Source organism: Jaculus jaculus, chromosome 7 (assembly GCF_020740685.1).
Source record: "Jaculus jaculus isolate mJacJac1 chromosome 7, mJacJac1.mat.Y.cur, whole genome shotgun sequence".
Lineage (NCBI taxonomy): Eukaryota > Metazoa > Chordata > Mammalia > Rodentia > Dipodidae > Jaculus > Jaculus jaculus.
In genome coordinates, this window is record NC_059108.1 from 26,753,918 (window position 1) to 26,762,240 (window position 8,323).

The 8,323-nt window shown below is 42.9% G+C and overlaps 1 pseudogene; it reads left to right on the forward strand.

Moving 5' to 3' along the window:
- The first annotated feature begins 628 nt into the window (after window positions 1-628).
- LOC101613121 lies at window positions 629-824 on the forward strand (annotated as a pseudogene).
- The last annotated feature ends 7,499 nt before the right edge of the window (window positions 825-8,323 follow it).

The following is an 8,323-nucleotide window of genomic DNA, read 5'->3' on the forward strand; positions in this document are numbered from 1 at the left end:
ATAGGTGTATGCAAAGTCCTTGGAACAGTGCTGGCATGCCTTCAGCGATCATTTGTTCACTTAAATATTGCAGGTTTCATGGCTTCTGTACAGCAAGCACAGTGCTAAGCTGTGAGGAGTCAGCGATGTCACAGAAAGAAAACGACAAGAGACGGTGGCCCCAGTCCCAGTCGTCACACACTACTGGCACCAACCTGAAGCCCTTGGTTATGACTTAACCTTTTCTCTTTTGTTCAGTAGTAAATAAGAGGTAGACAATCTCTAAAATATTTCCAACTCTGAATATTCTTTCTTGTGTATTATTTTAAGAAAGAGAGAGAATTGGCATGCCAGGGCCCCCAGCCACTACAGTCAAGCTCCAGACATGTGCGCCATCTTGTGCGCATGCATGACTTTGTGTGCTTGTGTCACCTTGAGCGTCTGGCTTATGTGGGACCTGGAGAGCCGAACATGGGTCCTCAGGCTTCACAGGTAAGTACTTTATCCACTAAGCCATCTCTCCAGTCCTCCACATATTCTTAGATGTTGTAATTTTAAGTCAATAGGCTGTTGAAATGTATCCCAGCTGGGAGAAAGTAGAACAAACATGACAACAGGCAGACCTAGACTTTCTGGCTAACACATAGTCATGTTTCTTCAGTGTTGCCTCAGTGGGTCAGGAGGTTATTTCTACACACTGAAGAAATTTGAGTCTATGAGACAACAGGCTTGCTCAGCCCATCCTGTTCTGTTCTCTCCAGATGACAAATGTTCACAACACTGAATTTACCATCAAGAAACCCTTCAAGGTATGCATGATACAGCAACCATACCCTGTCCTCTGAGATTCCCTTAAAGTTCATGTCCCATCTGCTATCTACCTCTCATGGAAGACTCAGAAATCAAACATATCAATCAGTGAACCATGAGACCTTACCTACCTATGCTCTTTGGAGTCTGATCTCATGAATACCTTTGTTTATGGTGGTTTGAGTCAATCATGGTGGGCATCACCCTTGAATTGCACACATTTGAATGCAGTTTTCCCCATATTTTGTATTATTTCCAGGTTATTAAGGATAAAATTTCTTTAGAAGTCTATCCTAGTTGGCAAGGGAGTTCAGTATGTCCACACCACTGACTCAGAATAAGGCAGTGCATTAGATAAATGACTTCTGCAGGCTTGAATCTTACTGTGGAACGTGGTTTGGGGATGTTTGTGATGCAAGGATCCAGAAGGATAACATGTATTCACACTAGTGGTTTGAATAATCTGGAACATATCCTAAGAATAGATTTTACTCATAGAAGAAGGCAGCACATTTTTCCATGAAAAAAAACAAAAAACAAAAAAAAACCCTTAAGACATCCTGGCTTGTGTGCAGTAAGAAGACAAGTCAGGGTCAGCCTTCAGCCTGTCTTTGACTGGATAAAGGAAACTTAGTCACATTTTATCTAATGAATAGGAAACCAAACTTAGAAGTGGGAACAAAAGTGTCCACCTGCCCACATGCCCTCAACATAGTGCCCATTCCATGCCCACTGGAACGAACTTTAGGACACATTCATGAAGTTTAAAATAAACTTACCCTTAGATTTATCATTCCATTCAGGTCATGATCAGTTAAATGAAGCCTCTTTCTGGTTATCTCTGGCATGTCTTTGGGTCAGGTTGGTTATTCATGTCAAGGGAAAACAATTCGTAAGACCCACCATGCTAGACACAGCTGCATGTTTCTCATCCCAAATAACATGTGGAACCACAGGACAAAAACCTGCTGAAGGAGTTAAAACCACAATCTTGTTGACCAAGAGGCCAGAGTGGCCAACCGAATCCACCCTTCCATCCATCTTTTCATCTGCCCCCCCCCCATCCATCCAAATATACTAACAACCTATTCCATTCTAGGTACTGTTTGAAATGATTGGGAGGAAGTGATGAGCAAAATATTTCCTTCCCATCTTATCATTTAGAAAAGAAGATGAAAAAGTGGCCAGGACACACTTGAGAATGGCATGCATTCTGATAGGGTACCATAGGAGCATAGGGAAGCAAAACGCACCTGTAGCATGGGGATGTGCTGCATTAATTAGCTTTCTACTGCTATAACAATAATTAGTTTATAACAATAATCTATGCATAAAGAGAAAAGACTGCATTTGGCTCACAGGCTTGGAGATTCTGGTCCATCATTACTTGGCTTTCTCGCTCTTAGGCCTGTAGTGGGTGAGACAACATATCATAGTATTATGTTCATGGTTTAAAAAAAAAAAAGGGAAGAGACCCAGGTCCTAAAATCTCCCACTAGGCTGCACCTCTTAAAGGATCGTTTGCTTTTCATTAGTACTAAGCTTTTAATATCTTTGTGGTTTTGGTTTTTGTGGAACATTCTGGATCCAAGCTCTAGCAGCCTAAACAGTGGTCTATTTCAGGCTCTCATAAATCATATCATAAATATATTTATACCTTGCATTTATATCATATAACTTTACAATAATCTATAACTTCTAGTAGTAAAAATCTAATGTGTTTTACCTGTCAGAGGGCTGTCTGATAATTTATGTAGTACCTAAAAAATGTCAATGACAATTGTACCTAAAGGGATACTTATTTTATCTAGGGGGCACTAGAGAGATGGTGTATTGGTTAAGGTGCCTACCCACAAAACCAAAGGACCCAAGTTTGATTCCCCAGGACCCACGTAAGACAGATGCACATGGTGGTACATGCATTATTTGCAGTGGCTAGATGCCCTGGCACATCTATTCTCTCTCTCTCTAATAAATAACTAAAAATTAAAAAAACTGGGCCTGGAGAGATGGCTTAGCAGTTAAGGAGCTTGCCTGTGAAGCCTAAGGACCCAAGTTTGACTCTCCAGGTCTCACATAAGCCAGATGCACATGGTGGCTTAGGTGTCTGAAGTTCATTTACAGTCGCTAGTGGCCCTGGCACACCCATTCTCTCTCTCTCTCTCTCTCTCTCTCTCTCTAGTAAATAAACAAATAAATAGTAAATCTTTTTTAAAAGCACTAAAAATTTTAAAAAAGAAATGTCTGTCTGGTCTAAGGTGATCTCTAAAGTCCCCTGTGGAGAGCTTCAGAGCGTTTCAGTGGGGCTTGGTGTATGGGGGTCAAATAGGAAGGTCGTGAGCCTCCTTGCATAACAGATTCTAGAAGGGAATTACTGGATCTCTGGAAATACAGTCATCTGTACTCTGAATTGCAGTCTTAAAGGCCACGCTGCCCTGAATGCGCACAGTCTCCTCTGAATCACCATCTTACATTGAGCAACCTTAGCTCAGTAAAACACTTAAGAACTCACCTGACCCTCAAAGCAGCACAGAACATAAAAGAGTGACATGGAATCAGCCAAGGAAAGCGAGCTCCTCGCAGGACTGGAGAGGGACTATCTTGGGCCACTGTCTGCTGCTAGAGCAAAACACTGGACCATAAGTAATTTATCAGCAATACTTTACTTGGCTCCTGGTTCTGAGATCTGGGAAGTCCAAACACAGAGCATGGGGGTGGCTCTTCTGGAGGCATCATAAGGTACCATATGGTGAGCAAGAGCAAGTGTGCCAACTCAAGTCTCTTCCACTTTTCATAAAGCTCCACCATGAGGGCTGGAGAGATGACTCCGTGGTTAAAGACACTTGCTTGCAAAACCCATTGGGCTAGGTTCAGTTCCCCAGTACCCACATAAAACCAGATACACAAAGTGGCACATGCATCTGGAGTTTGTTTGCGTTGGAAAGAGGCCCTGGTATGCCCACAAAGACCGAAAGATAGTCAAAAGGCTATATCCTTAAGTCCCCCCAAGTAAAAGGGAAAACTTTGTTTGTTTGTTTGCATTTGGTTTTTGGTTGTTTGAGACAGGGTTTCACTCTGTAATTAGAGTGACCTAGAACTTGCTAAGTAGCCTAGGTTGGCTCTGATCTTATGGAAATCCTCCTACCTCAGCCTCCTAAGTGTTGGGATTAATAACTGTGAGCTACCATGTCCAGCTAAGCCTTCTTGTCTGATGTCCTTCAAACTCACATGCTGAGGTTTGCCCCGCTTTCAGACTCAAACTGAAATAATAGCTCTGTCCAGGCCTTGAACCTGTAAGAACCACACAGCTATTCTCCTGAGGCTCAGGGTTTCCAGTGTAGACAAGAACCAGTTTTTGAGGTCTCTGGGCCTCCAGCTCATCAGCTTACCTGGAGATTTCCGGATATGCAGGCTTTCATAATTATATGAACCAGTTCTTCCCTCCCTCCTTCCCTCCTTTCTTCCCTCCCTGCCTTCTTTCCCTCCTTCCTATTTATCATTTATTATCTGTCATCTATCATCTATCTATGTATCATTCATATATATATATATATGTATATATATGTATATATATACATACATACATACATATATGCATATAATAATCTTACTCATCTATTTCTCTGGAGAATGCTGATCAATACAGAAGTGACCAATCATTAAATGCTTAGCAGAGATTAAATTCCAAAATGAATTTCTTGGGAGACAAAACACATTCAAACCACAGTGGGAATAAAGGTGTGGTTTGCATGGGTGGACTGGGATGGCTGGTGTCCACCTCGACATGAGCATTTATTGGGCAATCTGCCAACAGGAAGGCCACCCCCAAGTACAGCTCCTTGACATTGGGCCAGAACCATGAGCCAAAAGAACTCATCACTGTTAAATACAATGAAGGAAGGAGAGTTGCTTCAAAAACAAATGTTAGGTTCAGTCCAAAACTACATGGTCATGGAGGAATCATTTCTTTGCAGAAGGGATGTCTGCAGCTTAGTAGATTCCAAGGTCATAGACACACTGGGATGGTCGGTGGCAGACCAAAGTGTGGGGTGCCACATCTCGTGAGAACTGATGCTGAGCCTTGGTGCACGGTGATGAACTGCAGTGAACGGAGCCTAAGTGGACAAACCCCAACATCTCCCTTACGGTTCAGGGCACTAGTGCAAGCCCCAATCAGCATCACCGAATTTAATTCTCCCAGCACCCTGCGGAGTGGGTCTGGCTGTCATGACGTCCAGATGAGGAGGCCAATGCTGAGAAATGAAGTCGCTGGAGCACATCCTATCCCTTGCAGCGTTGAGTATCTGAGCCTTCTGAGACCTGGAGGTGTCCATGTGATGTCCCATTGCACATCCACATAGGCCACCCTGCATTGTGTCTGGTGGGGTTCATTGTCCTTTGTTGGCATCGTTGCTGCCAAAAGTTTGTCCTCCTGTCTGCGACAGTGCTCGGTGTGGAGGAGGTCCTTGGCATTGCCTCTCACGTGGCTGTGTGCCAACATGCCTGGAAGCTGTGTTTATGTTAATAAAAGTTTTAGCATCACAAGGCCTTCAAAAATTTATGAGTAAGGGAATTCTCTCTGTGTGGACTTCAAAACAGCTGCTCCTCGTGTCTAGGAGCTGTCAGGCCTTAAGAAATGAAGTTTTACAGCTGGTTGTTGCAAGTCATTGCTGATTCTCTTGGCTTAATGAAACACGTAGCATGTATTTCTATATCAGTAATTCAATTCACATGCCTTCCTCTTACTCTTCATAGAAAATAAATGTGTATGTCCAATCAAGAAAACTAGCAAGAGTTAGAGAAGTTACAAAATTGAATACTGTGTGAGAGGGAAAAGTTGCTGTTAAATATGTATGTGTGTGTGTGTGTGTGTGTGTGTGTGTGTGTGTGTGTGTGTGTTTAATTTCCTTTAGAATCATAGGTAATGGCTGTTAATTAACTATAGAGAAACAAAATAGAAGCTGGGCGTGGTGGTGTCTATCTTTAATCCTAACACTCAGGATGCTAAGGTAGGAAGATTGCTGTGAGTTTAAGGCCAGCCTGGATTAGAGTGAGAAGCTGCCTCAACACACACACACACACACACACAATAGAAAAGAAGAGCAGAAATGTTTTGATGGTCTTACATGTGATAGCCAAGTCTTTTGCCACTAACCACACATCCAGCCCCAATTTTATTTTTTAAATATATTTATTTTTTAAATATTTTATTTTATCTTTTTATGTATGAGAGAGGGCACAGTAGGGCCTTCAGCCACTGCAAACGAACTCCAGACACATGAGCCACCTTGTGCATCTGGCTTATGTGGGTCCTAGGGAATTGAACCTGGGTCATTTGGCTTTGCAGGCAAGTGCCTTAACTGCTAAGCCATCTTTCCAGACCCCAATTTTATTTTTAGAAGCTCCAAAATCAGTGCTTGAACTGTTACCTCTTTAAGTACCCATCAGCAAAACTCTCCCTACCAAACATCTTTATAATGTTCATGCTTAGATCACTTCAGTGGGGCATTGTAGCAAGGGAAGTAGAAAATGGATCATGCCTATGACCTGGGCATATAGGTGACCAAGTTCAACTTGGATACAGCTGGTTAATCCTCATGGGATCATGCCAAGGTAGACATCATGTCAGGGTGGACCTCAGCTGTCCTGATATCACTGCTTCATGCCATGCCTCTACCCCCACTGTGGTCTGAATACAGTTTATCCCGTCTGAAACTCATGTTGAAATTTAATTCCCAGTATGAGATATTAAGAGGTAAGACCTTTTAAGAGGTGATTAGAGCTCAACTCTTGAATGGATTCATCTACTCACTCCACCAGTGGGTTTGTGAGTTCATGGGCCGTCTCAGGAGTGGATCATTAGAAAAGCCCGTGTCCACAGGTCTTACACATGCCCTGCCCTGTGCTGCTCTGTGCCCCCTGGGACTCTGCATCATTGCAGCTCCTTGAGTGTGAGCCAACCTTGAGCCAAAACAATGCTGTCTTTGTAAGTTGCTCGCTGTGTGTGGTATCACATTATTAGCAGCCCCTGCCCTTTCACAAGCGAGTTACTTAGATGTGCTGCCTCTCCATGCACCCCTCTGGGCAGTGCCTAGTTCAGTCCCCTAAATTTTGCTTCCATTCCCATAATTCCATTGTAGATGTGCTCTGAACCCTCACAGCGACTGCTTGCTGCTTGTGAGAAACTTTTGCTCCTTGGCTTCAGTACCCTGCACCTTTGATGCTCTGGGGCCTCCTCCATAGCACCTCTCCTGGCTCTCCTGATAGAGTTTTGGTTGTTTATTTGATTGACTGATTGATTGATTGATTGATTGGCTGACTATTTGTTTGTCTCAGATAAGGTCTTACTTTGTAGCCCAGGCAGACCTCAAACTCAGGGATGCTCCTGCCTCAGCCCCTCAATAATGTGCATCACCATGTCTGGCGTAGTTGTGCAAGGCTCCTCCACTATCCACTGCTGGCTTCTATCCCTGTGTGTGCTGAAGTGTTCTCCTCTCAGTCAGAACCTGCAGCCCTAACACTAATCTACACTGCAAGGGACTCTCCACCCACCCAGACCAACTCCTGAGCTCTGAAGCTGAGTCTCTCAAACTGAACCTGTCCAACATTGAACCCTTTACATCTTGTTGCCCTGAATGTAAAGATTTATTTAAGGATCCATGAATTTTTGTTTTTACTTGATTTTTCTAGGTAGGGTCTTGCTGTAGCCCAGACTGACCTGGAATTCACTATGTAGTCTCAGGGTGGCCTTGAACTCACAGCAATCCTCCTACCTCTGCCTCCAAAGTTCTGGGATTAAAGGCATGTGCCACCATGCCTGGCTTTTTTTAAAAAACTTTTTAGTGACAGCTTCCATAAATGAAGACAATGTACCATGATCATAATCCCCTCCCACCAGTACCCTTTTCCGCCTCAAATCCTTTCTCCACTGAATTTCTGATACCAAGTTTTTATCTGAGACAATGTCCAAAACTTGTCACTTTTCTAGATGAGGTCATGGTTTTAGGTTTAAGTGTAGTCTTTTTAGTTTCAGTAACCCATGGCCCTACACTCTGAACATATAATATAGAAAGTTCCAGAAATAAGCAGTTTATAAATTTTAAAAGTCTACTATCCTGAACAGTGCAATCTCACTCCACCATACTTAGAACATGTAGTGTTCAGTGTCCAGTGTCCCGTGAGGAATTGTGTGGGTTATGGGAGTGACTGTGGAGCCCTCATGGTGCTTGTTTACAAGGGACACATCAGTTGACTACTTCATCTCCCATCACAGGCGTTGTTTCCTCTCATGCTGTTTCTCAAAGACTGAATAGTGTATCAGAAGGTATTTTGAAAGAGAGGCCATATTTATGTGAGTTATTACTGTATTATTATAACTATTGGTTTTACTATTAGACATTGCTAATCTCTTATTATAGTTAATTTATAAATAAGACTGCGTTAGATATGTGTGTACAGGAGAGAAGATGGATTTGGTGCTGTGTGTGGTTTTAGACATGGACTAGGGTGAGGGGACATGACTGTGCTCTGATGA